Below are 12,740 nucleotides of genomic sequence, written 5' to 3'. Positions count from 1 at the left end.
GGGAAGAAGTTTGGTTCATGAACCTTACACAACTTTTTACAGCCCTCTTCATCTTATGTGGCTCTGGAAATAGGTGACAAAACTATAGGACTTTCAAAGCTGCTTTTAATGAACTGGTAGGACTTTGTTCTTCCTGTTTCAGGAGCCAGATAGAGCAGTCCCAGCTGAGGTTTCCCACTGCACCCCAGCTTTGTATTTGATCTGCCTAGGCTGCTGCTGGCTGTGCTTTGTGTGATTTGAGGGCTGTACCTGATAAGACTCAACCCTGAGCAGCTCAACCAGGTTCTGTCTCGATGAAGTAGCTACTGCCTAGCATGGCAATCTTCACAGTAGTGTGACAGGGGAAAAACACACCCAACAACTCCAAACCCCAAAAGCTTCCATAAAAGAAAATTGACATTGACTACTTCAAGCTCAACTTCAGCTAGTGTGTGTGTGTGTGTTTTTATATGTGTATACATACGTATGTATGTGTAAAATAAATAGATGGCTAAGTATTTATATAATTTCCTGCTAATACCTTAGAGCAATGAATCTTTCAAGTGAAAAATTCTGTTGTTTTGTCTATTGTCACTTTGAAATGAAAGATTTCTTTTGTCTTCTGGCTCTTCAAAGGTGAGTATCAGCAAAGGTAGTGCCTTTAGATCTTTGCTCTAATGAATGTAAGTAGATAACATAATACATTTAGCTAAGCTTCAGAAGCTGAAATCTAGTTCTCATTGTCACTTACTTGTTTTGTGACTTTTCATTAGACTGTTCAATTGTTTGGTAAAATAAAGGCAATAGTGACTGGCTTCTTGCGAGGGGTTGAATGAATGTTAAGCTTCTGTTAATTAAAAATACTATTTTGAATTCTAGATATTAGTAATTCACCAGATTAAGGGATAAATCTTCTGAGAGCTAAGCATTTTTTATTGCAAAGAGAAATGTTGATTTTCAAATCTACATTAAACTCTCCTCTGCTGCTCAAGATTCATATTTTGGACCTATTAATATTTTGGAGGGTGGGGGGTGCAGGGAGGAGTGAATGGAAAGTAAAATGAAAATCCAGGAAGGAGTATATTATAAAAAGCAGGTTTCACTTTCCTTCATCTTAAACAGGGACTTTCATAAAGTGACATGATGGGGGAATGGAAAACACAGAAGTACTGAGAATGTAAAACATAAGTAGTATGAAAACATCAAAAATACTTTCAGGAGTGTGCTCTATGTATTTCACATCTGTGTTCTAGTTATTCTAAAATCCTGTATATGTTAATGGAGTACCCACAAATAGGAGAGAGGAATGTTCAAGCTTATGCCCTCATTTCTGCTCATTAGCTGACAACATTAACATAAGTATTCTGCTAAAGCATAGTTCCTGTTTCTGTAGTTTGTATTTCCATTCTTGAAGAAGCCGTGCAGCTTGTCTTAATTGGAATTCAGTGTGCTCATTGAGCCCACCTAGTGTTTCAAAAGTGTTCTGGGCTCTTACTGTGGGTGAGATGTCTGCAGGTTTAACCTGCTGGTGGATCGCAGTAGTGTGTGCGAGTGTCTGACAATCTCTGATCTCTTGCTGTATGATGAGTTTGAAACATATTGGGGGAAAGTCAGTTTCTTTTTTTAAAAAAACCATTTTATTTTATTTACATCTTATTCAGTCACCGGAACATGGATCAGAGTCACAGAACCTTTAGGATCAGAAGGAATCACGGGAGGCTGTCCAATCTAACACCGCTGCTCAGTGCAGGGTTACCTACAGCAGGTTGTCCAGGACTATATTCAGATTGGTTTTGTATATCTCCACAGATGGAGATTCCACAGTATCTCTGTGCCGGAATTGCTCCACTTTGTGCTGAATGTCTGTGCTGGGGAGTGCAGAAGGGTCACAGCACCTATGATGTGTATCAACACTGGAAGTATCATTTCCTCTGGCTGCTGGCTTGGCTCTGCCTAGTACTTCCTGAATGTTTCAAGGGTGCAGAGTGATTCAATTTTTATTCCTTGTCCACGAGGATCCCCTAGCCCTGCTCTGCAGGGCTGCTTTCCTTCCATTTACCCCTCACAGCCTGTGCTGATGCATGGGGTTATTTCTTTCCAAATACATGGCTTTAAATTTGATTTCCCGGAACTTTGTGAGGTTTCTGTTTGTTTATTTCTCCAGACTGTTGCAGTCCCTTGGAATGGCAGCAAAGCAACATAGCCATCTGGTGTATCAGCCACTCCTCCCCAACATTCGTCATCTGCAAGCTTGCTATTGGCATGCTCTATTCCATCTTTCAGTTCATTAATGAAGATGTTAAACACTACTGGCCCCAGTATCAACCTTGGATACATTAGTGATTGTCCCTCAGCCAGGCTTTGTACTGCTGATCACAGCAACCATCTGAGCCTGGCAGATCAATCAGTTTTCAACCTACTTTATTGTACATTTATCTAGTCTGTATTTTGTCACTTATCTATAAGAAAGTTATGTGAGACTGTCAAAAGCCTTTATGAAGCAAAGATAAAACACATCCATGACTCTCTTCTCATCTGCTGAGCTCATCACTTTATTGTGGAAGGTTACCAGGCTGTTCAGGCGTGATTCCTGCTCTGTAAGTTTATGCTGACTCATAACCTTTTGTGTGCTTGGAAATAGCTTCCAGCATTATTTGGTGCACCACCTTGCCAGGGTTTGAAGTGAGGCCAGTTGGCCTGTAGTTTCTCAGATCTTCCTCCTTGCCCTTCTGGAAGATGACACTTGCTGTCTTCCAGTCCTCAGGAACCTTCTTCAATCGTTATGACCTTTCAAAGATCATTGATTGTGGTCTCACAATGACATTGGCCAGCTCCCTCAGCACTTGTGGGTGCATCCCTTCTCTACTGACACTGCTTTCCCCGCTCCAGACTTTTCCACTGATTTCAAGAACCTGAGATTTCTGAAAGGCAGATCTTCCTAGGAAGGACCATCATGTAGAGGGCATTGAGTACCTCAGCCTTATCTGTGTTGACTGCCACTATAGAGCCCATTCAGCAGGGCCACACTGCCCCTGATCTTCCTTAAACTGCTGATATGCCTGTACAAGCCTTTTATATTGCCTTTTGTGTCCCTCACTGGGTTCAGCTTCAGATGGGCTTTGATGTATCGAACTCCATTACTACAAATTAGGACAGTGTCTCTGTGTTCTTCCTGGGCCACTTGTCCTTGCTATCTCTTTTTTCCTTTTGATAGATGAGTTTTGTCAGGAACTCCCTGTTCATGTGTGTAGGAGCTCTTTCTGCACACTGGGAGAGACACATCTTGAGCTTGATCCTTGAACAAAAATCGAACAGCTGCCCCATTCTTTTCTCCGGAACTGTGCTCCATGTGGCTTCTCCAAGCAGATCCCTGAGGAAACCAAAAGTACTCTTTCCTGGAGTGCAGGGTCTTGCTATTTGCCTTGTCCCCTCCTTTTTTGATCCTGAACTCCACAACTCATTATTGTCCCCAGCCTTCACACTCCCCATACTAAGTCTGCCTGGCATGGAGTTAATTTCTGTACCTGTGCAGAAAATACCTGTTAAGTGCTGTGTTTTGGACTGGTGATCAAAGTGATGCTGATCACACACCAATATTTTCACTATTGCTGAACAGCGCTAACACAGTATCAAGGCCTTCTCTGTTTCTCACTCTGACTGCTGCAGTGAGGAAGTTGGAGGTGGACACAAGGCTGGAACAGCACACAGCTGGGACAACTGACCCCAGCTGACCAAAGGGAGATTCCATAACATTGTTCTCAGCAATAAAACTGGGAATGAGCTTTCCAGGGGTTGCTGTTGCTCAGGGACTTAGTTGGACATTAGTTGGCTGGTGCTGAATAATTGCTTTTGCAAATTTTTTCTTTTTGTTGTTCTCCCTTCCCTTTCCCCCCTCCCTGTTTTTACCTCAACCTACAATTTTTCTCACTTTTGCTCCTCTTTTAATTCTTTCCCTCAGAGCTCTGCAGAGGGTAGTGAGTGAGCAGCTGTATGGGGTGGAGATGCCTGTGAGGATTAAATCACAACACCCCTGACTAGTTGTTCTTTCTTTGCAAGGATAAAATCCAGCAGAGCATCTCCCCTTTTTGGCTGGTTGATCACTTACTTGTGCTCTGCTGTATTGTCCCTCCACCAGATATTGGAGTGATCAAAGCCTGCATGAGCAGGTGCTTGGTAGCAGACATTCACTACAGCATTACCAGTTTTGGTCTGACCAGTGATTCTGGGCAGCTGTCAGCTGACTCATCACTCATCCCTAGGTGGGACTCTTGTCTGCTCCTGGCAGTGCTCTTGCTTCAAGGGCAACTTCACCTCTTCACCATCACATCCACCCCTTGCAGAAGCTGTGTAAGTTACCCCACCATGTTTCATGGTCCCAGTGTGCTCTCAGCCCTGCCAACTGTGTGCAGGCCTCGTAGTCCTCGTGTCTGCACACTGAGTGTTGATGCACAGGCACTTCAGAGAGGCACTCAGTCATCCTGGTTGCTTGTTGATGACATGACATAACATGACTGATGCTATAAAGACCTATCACAACACACCAGTTATTGAACCTCAGAACGTGTCCTTCAGTGTGTTCCTGCTGTAAGGGAGACGAGCTGAAAGGATGTGGTGGTGGACAGCGAATGCTTACTTCTCTCAGCTCCCAAGATCTACTCTGCCTATTTACTCCTGGCTCCTAGCAATAGAAAATGATTTGCTCCCCAGGGAGTCAGCAATGATCAGTGCAGTATTGAAAAATGTGCTAAAGGTTGAGAGAGAAAAAAATGTTCTCTGACTTCTGGAAGGAAATGTCAAGTGAAAGAACTTGAGGGATAGGGTGTTTGGAGGAAATGTGATACTCAAAGGTCAAATGATTGGAAATAGGTCGAGACTAGCAGATTTGAAAAGAAAGGTGAATGTATTCAAGGTTAGGAAGATAACAGAATATACAGAAATAATAGTAGGACTGGGAAATGCTAATAATATATAATCCTGTAAATGACAAGAAAAGGAAGAAAGGTCAGAAGAAACCAGTACTTTTTAAAAGTATCTATGCTTCATAAATCACATAAAAATCAACTGCTCTGTTCTGAGTAATCCTTGACTTTATTTGCTTTGTCCTGGGATGTATGCAGGTTGACGTGATCTGAAATGGAACCGAAGTCATTGTGCTTTCAAGGGCTTGCTTCCCTATACTTTGCTTCAATGGCTTTCTTTCCTGCATCCCCTGGGTGTGATAATGCCATTCTGTGAATCATAATAGCAGTGCAGAGCTTAATTAATGTTTGCAAAACACTTAGATCCTCAGATGAAGTGTGCTATGTGCATTCGGTGCAACATATTATTGCCAATAAGCAGAGGCTATTTTTAATTCCAGCAACAGCTAATTTTTGGTGCTTTTTTTTTATCACAAGAGCAGCCACATGAGAATGGCCAGGAAGGGTCGTGCCAAGGTTCCGTTATCTCACTATCTCAGCTTGAAGAGTAGCAGGTGTTTAAGGAACAGATCTGCACAAAAGACAGAGGCTTTATCTGGGAAACTCTCCTGGCTTCTAGAAACAAATTTTTAAAGACTTTGTAATCTGAAGGTTACATCCAGTACCTGCCCCTGAAGGGAATTCTTGTCCCTGCCTTTTCAGCCAATGCTTGGTGAGCCAAGGGATTAACCTTGCATACCCTTTATAGGGTGTTCTCCCCGAGAGAGAGAAAATAGAGGAAGAAAATAATATTTTTAGTCTTTTTAGTTGCAAGCAAATCTCCATCTACCATGGTGACAAATGTATTTGAGTCACTAGAGGAAAAATTGTGATATTTGGTACTTTGACATAACTGCTCATGGGAGAGCTCAGCATATGTCCTTTCAGCCCCCAGAAAAGGATGATTTATTGCTTTAAATTTATCAGAATCTTTAAAACCACAGATTCTGATTTGAGGAGACATAAGTTCTTCATTCTTGTGAGTGCGACAACTGGATGTAGATGCATTAGTTCATACTAAAGAGATGTTAAAATCCTGGCTTTTATATAAATTAAACCAAAGATCATCAGCTCTATGTAAGGAATTGCTTTGCCTTGCCATTGCCTTACTTTTCCCCTCCCAGCTAACAGACAGTGTTTTATGTATCAACTGGCAGCAGTTTTTGGCCTCCAAAATAGATATATGTGGAAATATAACATATATATATATACACATATATATATGAATGAACCATTTTTATGCTCAATTGGATTATAATTTTCTTAATTTTCTGATTTGCCCAAATAGACTAATTCCTAATTTAAAAACCTTGCTAAGGGAATTCTCTTCCATTTATATGGGGAAAAATAACTATATGAAGTTGTGAAAATATTTGGAGAAGTGTGTAATGAAAGGGCCAATAAAAATGTAAATTATCTCAACTGCATTTATTATATATTTTACCTGGTTCTCTGGCAATGCTGCTGATTTTGATAGCAAGCAGCCTACCAAATATTTTGTAGTGTGCTTTAAAAAAATAAATGAATAAACCCATAATATTTGCATTTAATTATCTGCCAGAGAAGGTATCTCTTCCATTTCAAATTAGTCAAGCAGACGGTCTATGTTCACCAAAATCTTTTTATCTTGGACCTGGATTCTACTCTAGGTGGCAGAATTGCTCTATCTACAGCACACAAAGAACAGATTAAGAAACAAAAAATGGTTAATGATATATATCTCCCTAGTGTGACTAATTCTTGCTTCCTAAATCAACTACCTTATTTTTCCAATAGTGTCAAATGTATCAGTAAGCAGGTAGAATTCATAAGCGGTGTTTTTTAAAGGGGAAAAAATAATAAAGTGTTTTCCTTTATGAAAAGTGCCTGGCTCAATTAGAAGCTACAGAATTTTTTGTAAAGTATAATTGCTACAAAATGCTGATACTTGAAGCGACTTTGAGGTAGCATGTATAAACTGCTGCATATGTATAGTTTCCTAGGAGGGGTTGGGGTTGGGGTAAGAGCTAATCTTTCCAACAGTGCTAGGTCAAATTCTTTGTATATGAAGGAATTAAATTCTAACACAAAATGCATGTTAAACAGGGAGATGGGACGCTTTAGACATGTTTGTAAAGAAGCTGTTCTTTCAGGCTGAAATGCATAAGCGTAAACTGCTCCGTGCATTGTAAGAGCTTAGAAGGATTGAGCCCCTCTGATGGTTACCAAGATAAACACTTTGGCAAAAGCTCCACCCTAGATCCTGTAATTCCAAGAATTTTGAAACATTGGATACAATTTCTTTGTTGGCCAGTGTAATATATTTTAAGCATAATTTCTTGTGTCCTTCTGACACTGTTTCCAAACTTTAGATTACAGGGGGGAAAAAAGGGGGCAATGAAAGCTTTCAGGAGGAGGGAGGATTAAATTACACTCTTTAGGAGGCCAGACATTTTAAGTCTAGAAATTCTTGTTGGAGCTGTGGAGAGGGGTGGAGAATTCCAAGGATGTTTGTGTTCTTCCTTCCCCAGATTCAGTGACGCTACTTCTTATGTTTAGGATGTGTTTTCATTGCCCACATTGTTAGGCTTCCTCTCCACCCATGGTGAATATGTTATTGCTACTCCTAAATGAAAACTACTTACAAAAAAATCTTCTCAGTACTTACCATTTTTTCTGGATTTTGTAGCAGGGTTGGTGTTGTGGGAGTTGTAACATTATTTTGTAGTGCTACTCCCTCCCGAGACTGATGGTGGGGAGTGTAAACTGGGCACATAAATGTAAATATTGAAACATGAGGGAAAGAAACATTACCCTTTCTTTCAAAGCTTTGCTACATTTTACCAAAAGCTTTCTACATTTTCAGTGGATTAAAAAGACAGTAAAGCAATTATAGCATTGGCTTGCAAGACTCTCCTTAAAGTTGGAGAGAGTGTAATTTTTTTTCCTCCTTCTCATAGAAAGTAGAATTGTTGACTACATGCTGTCTTCGGTTTGTGGACCATCTAGACTTTTTTTTCTTCTCTCTTCTTGGCTTGTTGCAGTATAATATGCTTTGTGTTTTGAGTTGAAAGCACCCTTTATTCGTGCTGAGTATAACTTTCCTTCCGGGAGGATCCATTGAAACAAAATGGAGCTGCTTTGTAAATGCAGAGAAGATAAGTTCTCTATAAGAGTATGAATGCAGTCTTCGCCTGAGAACACCAGAAGCAAGAAAAGAAGGTGGAAGTCTCCCATGGCAATTTATCTATGGATACTTCTGAAGTGTATTTTTTACTTGATTTCACTTCAATCAGCAGTTTGTAAGGCTATGTGGGAGTATGTAGAGGTATGTCAGACTAACTGATAGTGTGGGGAACATGGGAACACTTACTTCTGTAAGATCATCTGGTCAAGGACCTTGTCAAATGCGATGAAAAGAAGAGGGAAGCAATAACTGAAATACAGAGACAGGCCTGGCAGACAAACATAACAGGACAGAGACAAGAAACAAACAAAAAATAACGAGCTATCTGCAAACAAACTGGCATTTAAAAACTGATAAGGTTGTAAATCTGAGGGTCCAGGATGTTGGAAAGGGCCAGTGGTACTGCCCAGACTGGTGGGGGAAATGTGCAGGGGGAGTCAAAGAGGACCAATGTGGATACAGACAGAAAGGGTTTAAAAAGGTGTTGGTCACTTGCAAAACAAAGCTGGTCAGTATGTTTGCCTGACTGAACCCTATGCTGATCACCACAGCCTGTCTGATTTTCTGATTAGATTGTGTCTTAAAGATTCTCTGTTAAATCCCTGTGTGTGAGTGCTGCAAAGACCGGGTGCCAGCTGCTGGGGTGCAGTGTGAATGGATTTGGAGCAGCTGGAGTCAGACTGAGCTTGTGGGCTCCCCTGGCCTCTGGTGTCACCCACTGAGCCAGTGCCATCTTTTTGCCACCCATGGGAGTGGGCAGGGAGGTCTTGTCCCCACCACTGTGGCAGGAGCAGCGAGTGGGGGCTCAGTGCCCACAGCTGGAGGGGGAGGGTGGGTCAGAGCCTCTGTGCCTGGCACCTGCCACTGCTGTTGGGGTGAGTGTCCCCCCCAGAGCAGGTGTGCCTGGGTGTGTTCATTGCAAACCCCATGCAGGACCAGCCGGCCAGGAGGGGACCTGTGGGGAAGGCAGGAGGGCCCAGGATGTGGGCAGGGGTGTTGGGCTGACAGATGGGCTGTGCTGGTACTTGGGGGATGCACAAAAACATGTGTGCTCTCACCAGTGACCTCCTGTTGGCACCAGCTGAAGAGGAGGAGGGCACTTGGTTGTCTGGTTTGTGTTTTATGAGCTCTGTAGGTGTTGAAGGCAGCACTTTGTCTGTGGCAGCCTGTATGACCTGCCCTGTCAGTGTCTCTGGATGTGTGCGCAGCTTTGCCGGTGGTTGAATCTGCAACTGGAAAAGAAGGAGCCACATCCCTTGGGCTGGGCATGGACATGGGTTCCCATCACTGGGCTGGGCCCCAGGGACCAGGACTGAGTCCTGGGCTGGAGATGCTGGTCCCAACATCCCTTAACAATGCTTCTTTTTTTGAAAGGAAAAATTAGGAGAACCATCCTGTTGAGGTTTTTTTTCCTTTTTTTTTTTAACAGTGGAAAGCAAAAGTATGTATAAATAACTAAAAATTTTAATGTAAAAGTTTCAGGAAATATGAGTACTTGAATTTGTGAAAAATCCATCATTCAGCTTGGTTCAAAGACTCCTAAATATTTTTAAACAGGAGTGAAAGAATGCTGTGCCTATTTCTGAGCTTCATCTTTATTTATGTATAAATCCTCAAAGCTTATAAGTTTAGCATTTCTATAGACTATAAAAGCAGCATTTTATTGACTAAAGTTTGTATTAATTTGTATTCTTACTGCTTCTAAAAAAAATAAATCAACCCCATTACCAAATAAAATTGAAGACTGCCTTTGACTGCTCGATTTGTTTGTAGGAAATCTGTTGTGTTTACTTTTCAAAACTTTCCAAATTTGGTGATATAGATTTTTGGGAATATTTTGACTCTAGAGGGATTCTGGCACTCTGCATGCTAACTAGTGCTACCACAATGCAACCATTTATCATTAGGGAGTCTTGAAGGTCTTCAGCATTAATGCTGCTATGCACTGCTTGATATGACAAGACTGGTGTTTCTATAGATTACTCATACCTTGTTGTCAATGGGAAAGGTCATACAAAACTGAATTTTTCCTAGTGTAATCATATTTCTTAATTTGTAGTTTCTTAAATTTAAACAAAACACTTTCTCCTTGCTATAGGAGAATTGAAGTAATCCTCCTTAGGTAGTAACTGCAATTCGTGTGCTGTTCTATTTTGGGAGAAGAGGTTTATATTATCACCTCTCTATAAAACTATTCAGAGGTCACCTTTCGTGGCATCATTTTTCTTCTACTTGCTCTAGTCACCGTGAGGAGATTCTGTTCTCTGTGAAGCAGGAAGCTCTATGCTAATATTGTTTAATGTGCTTTCCACAGGGGTTTGCTATCAAGTAACAGAAAGTGGTGTTCAGGTGGTGAGGGTTACTACCTTTGTAGCTGTTCCCTGTACAAGAGAAATGTCATATTCTTACATGTTTTTAATGTTGATGAAGCTATTTTAAAAAAGGATTTTTACTGTGTGTTATGAAGCTATTGTACAAAAGGTTTTTTGGCCGTGTTTTATGAAGCTGTCATACAAAAGTTTTTGACTTTGCGTTTTCTCCTGGAGAAAGCATAAGTGAAACCTTAACACCCACCACCTTACCAAGTACTATGCATAATTTTATTTATGTAAGCTGCAAACAGTATGGGTATCTATTCCACCGTTATTAACATAGCGTTAGGTAAAATTGTCTTAGCTTCTCTCTGAGATGTCAATTTGTGTGCTTTGACATTTTTATCAATGTTCCCCATATTTTCCTTCAACAATATCCCTTCAGTGTTTTACTACTCAAACACAGTGATTGAAATGATTTGCCTGCCCTCTTGAAACCAATGTGCTGTGCTGGTCACTGCCCACCTCGGTGAGCTGCTGTGCTGCTGCAGAACCTGTCAGGGAAAAACCTGTGCAGGCATGTTGCCAGAAGCTAAAGCTGGCTGCCTGCTGGGGCTGCTGTAGTTTCACTGAGAAAACCTGGAGACAAAGTAGTAGTAAATATTTGCTCAAATATTTTGCCTTTTAATCAAAAGAGAGAAGTCAGTTTTCAGAGGTTTTTTTTATTATTCTGAATTTGGAGCTTTTCTCTGTGGAAAACACATTTTAACAGAAGGACGAGCCATTTTAGGGAATGGTTGTAACACTGTACGTGTATGACCTGCAGAGAAAAGAGAGGTGTGAGAAATCTGTGATTTCAGAAAAATGCAATATAATGATTTATAGGTCTGATGATTTTAGACTTCCAAAGAGCCCCGACAGGCAGAAAAAATAATTTGAAGTTGAGTGGTTTTCAAAATAGTCTGAAAATATATAGTCTATGCTGCATCTCAAATGCGATTATTAAAGGAGAATATTACAACACAGTAAATTCTGAAAATGAAGTAAATACTGAACTCCCCCTGCATTAATAGGGCTTCATCAGAATAAAGATAAAGATTTTGGTATTAAAAGGTGTTTCAATGGAGTTTGATGCATGCTGGAACAGTGCTTGGGTATTAATTGTAATATCACTGTTGGAGTACCTAAAACATGTCCCTAGCTAAAGTTACCTTATAGTCTCGCCCTTAAAATGTGCTGTTTATGAGACATAACTCTCCTTACATTTTGAAGGAGGAGAGGGTCTGGTGTTTTTCCTGCAGCCACTGGCAATCTGACAAGTCTTTTCTTCTTTTGAGCACTCCTGAGAGTCAGACAGTTATTCTGCTAGCATTGCCTGTCCTTCTCCCATACAATGGACATACTGCCTAGACCCTAATACCTGGTTTGCTGGAGTGTTTTTGGCCTGGAGTATTTCACTATCTGGAAGAAAAGGGAACAGGTGCTTGTGTCATTACATGCATTTTAAGGAACAGTTTTGTTTTAAAGGGAAGTGCAACGAGGATTTATCATGTTACAGGGACATATCAATTTACAACTTTTGTAAGGAAGGTAAAGCTGAGAAAACCAGCTTCCAGGAGCTAATAATGAACAGAGTCTTAGGGGATAGCTGATTTATTCTTATCCTTATAAGAGGGAGAGGAGCCAAGGGATTTACTGTAATAGTGCTAGCCGTGATTCCTTGCCTGTTGAAAGACATTATCTAACTCAGCCTAGGACCAATAAGGTGACAGGTTTTGGGAGAGGAGGAATCACCTTGCAGCTATTAGAGATTCAAACTTCTTCAAAATCCATGCAGATGCATCACTCATCTATTGTCAAAGAATGATTAATACTAGAACATTATTAATGATTAAAAATGGCAAAGATGAGATTGGATAGGTGGCACATGTTGGAAATTGAAGGATCATGAAGGATTATTTTGTCCACAGGGGCTTGGAGATCCTTGAACAAAGTGGATCCATTTATAGGCTGGATTTTCAGCAGTTATGAAATTTTTGTTTAGTGGTGGGGGCTTTTTTTGGTAGTTTTTTTAAAACCTAAGCAAACTTGCTACCTGAAAACTAAGCAACTTTAAAATTTTACTTGTCACAAGACATTTTTCCTGACTAAGACGAGTATTTGTGCTTGCAGTCTTACTTAACAGAATTGTAATGATGAGTAGTTAAAATCCAATTCAAGGGAAAACTACTTCTAAAAAATGAAGTTATGGGATAGGCAGAGAATGGGGAGAAACATCAAATTATATGGAGAAAAAAGAAGACTATTCCATTTTAAATCATGCTT

The sequence above is a fragment of the Corvus kubaryi genome, unplaced genomic scaffold (genome assembly GCF_017639235.1).
Source record: "Corvus kubaryi isolate FWS band 111438036 unplaced genomic scaffold, C.kubaryi_AGA036_p1.0 split1-131, whole genome shotgun sequence".
In the NCBI taxonomy this organism is placed as follows: domain Eukaryota; kingdom Metazoa; phylum Chordata; class Aves; order Passeriformes; family Corvidae; genus Corvus; species Corvus kubaryi.
The sequence above is the reverse complement of the archived record's forward strand: the minus strand, read 5'-3'. Positions refer to the sequence as shown.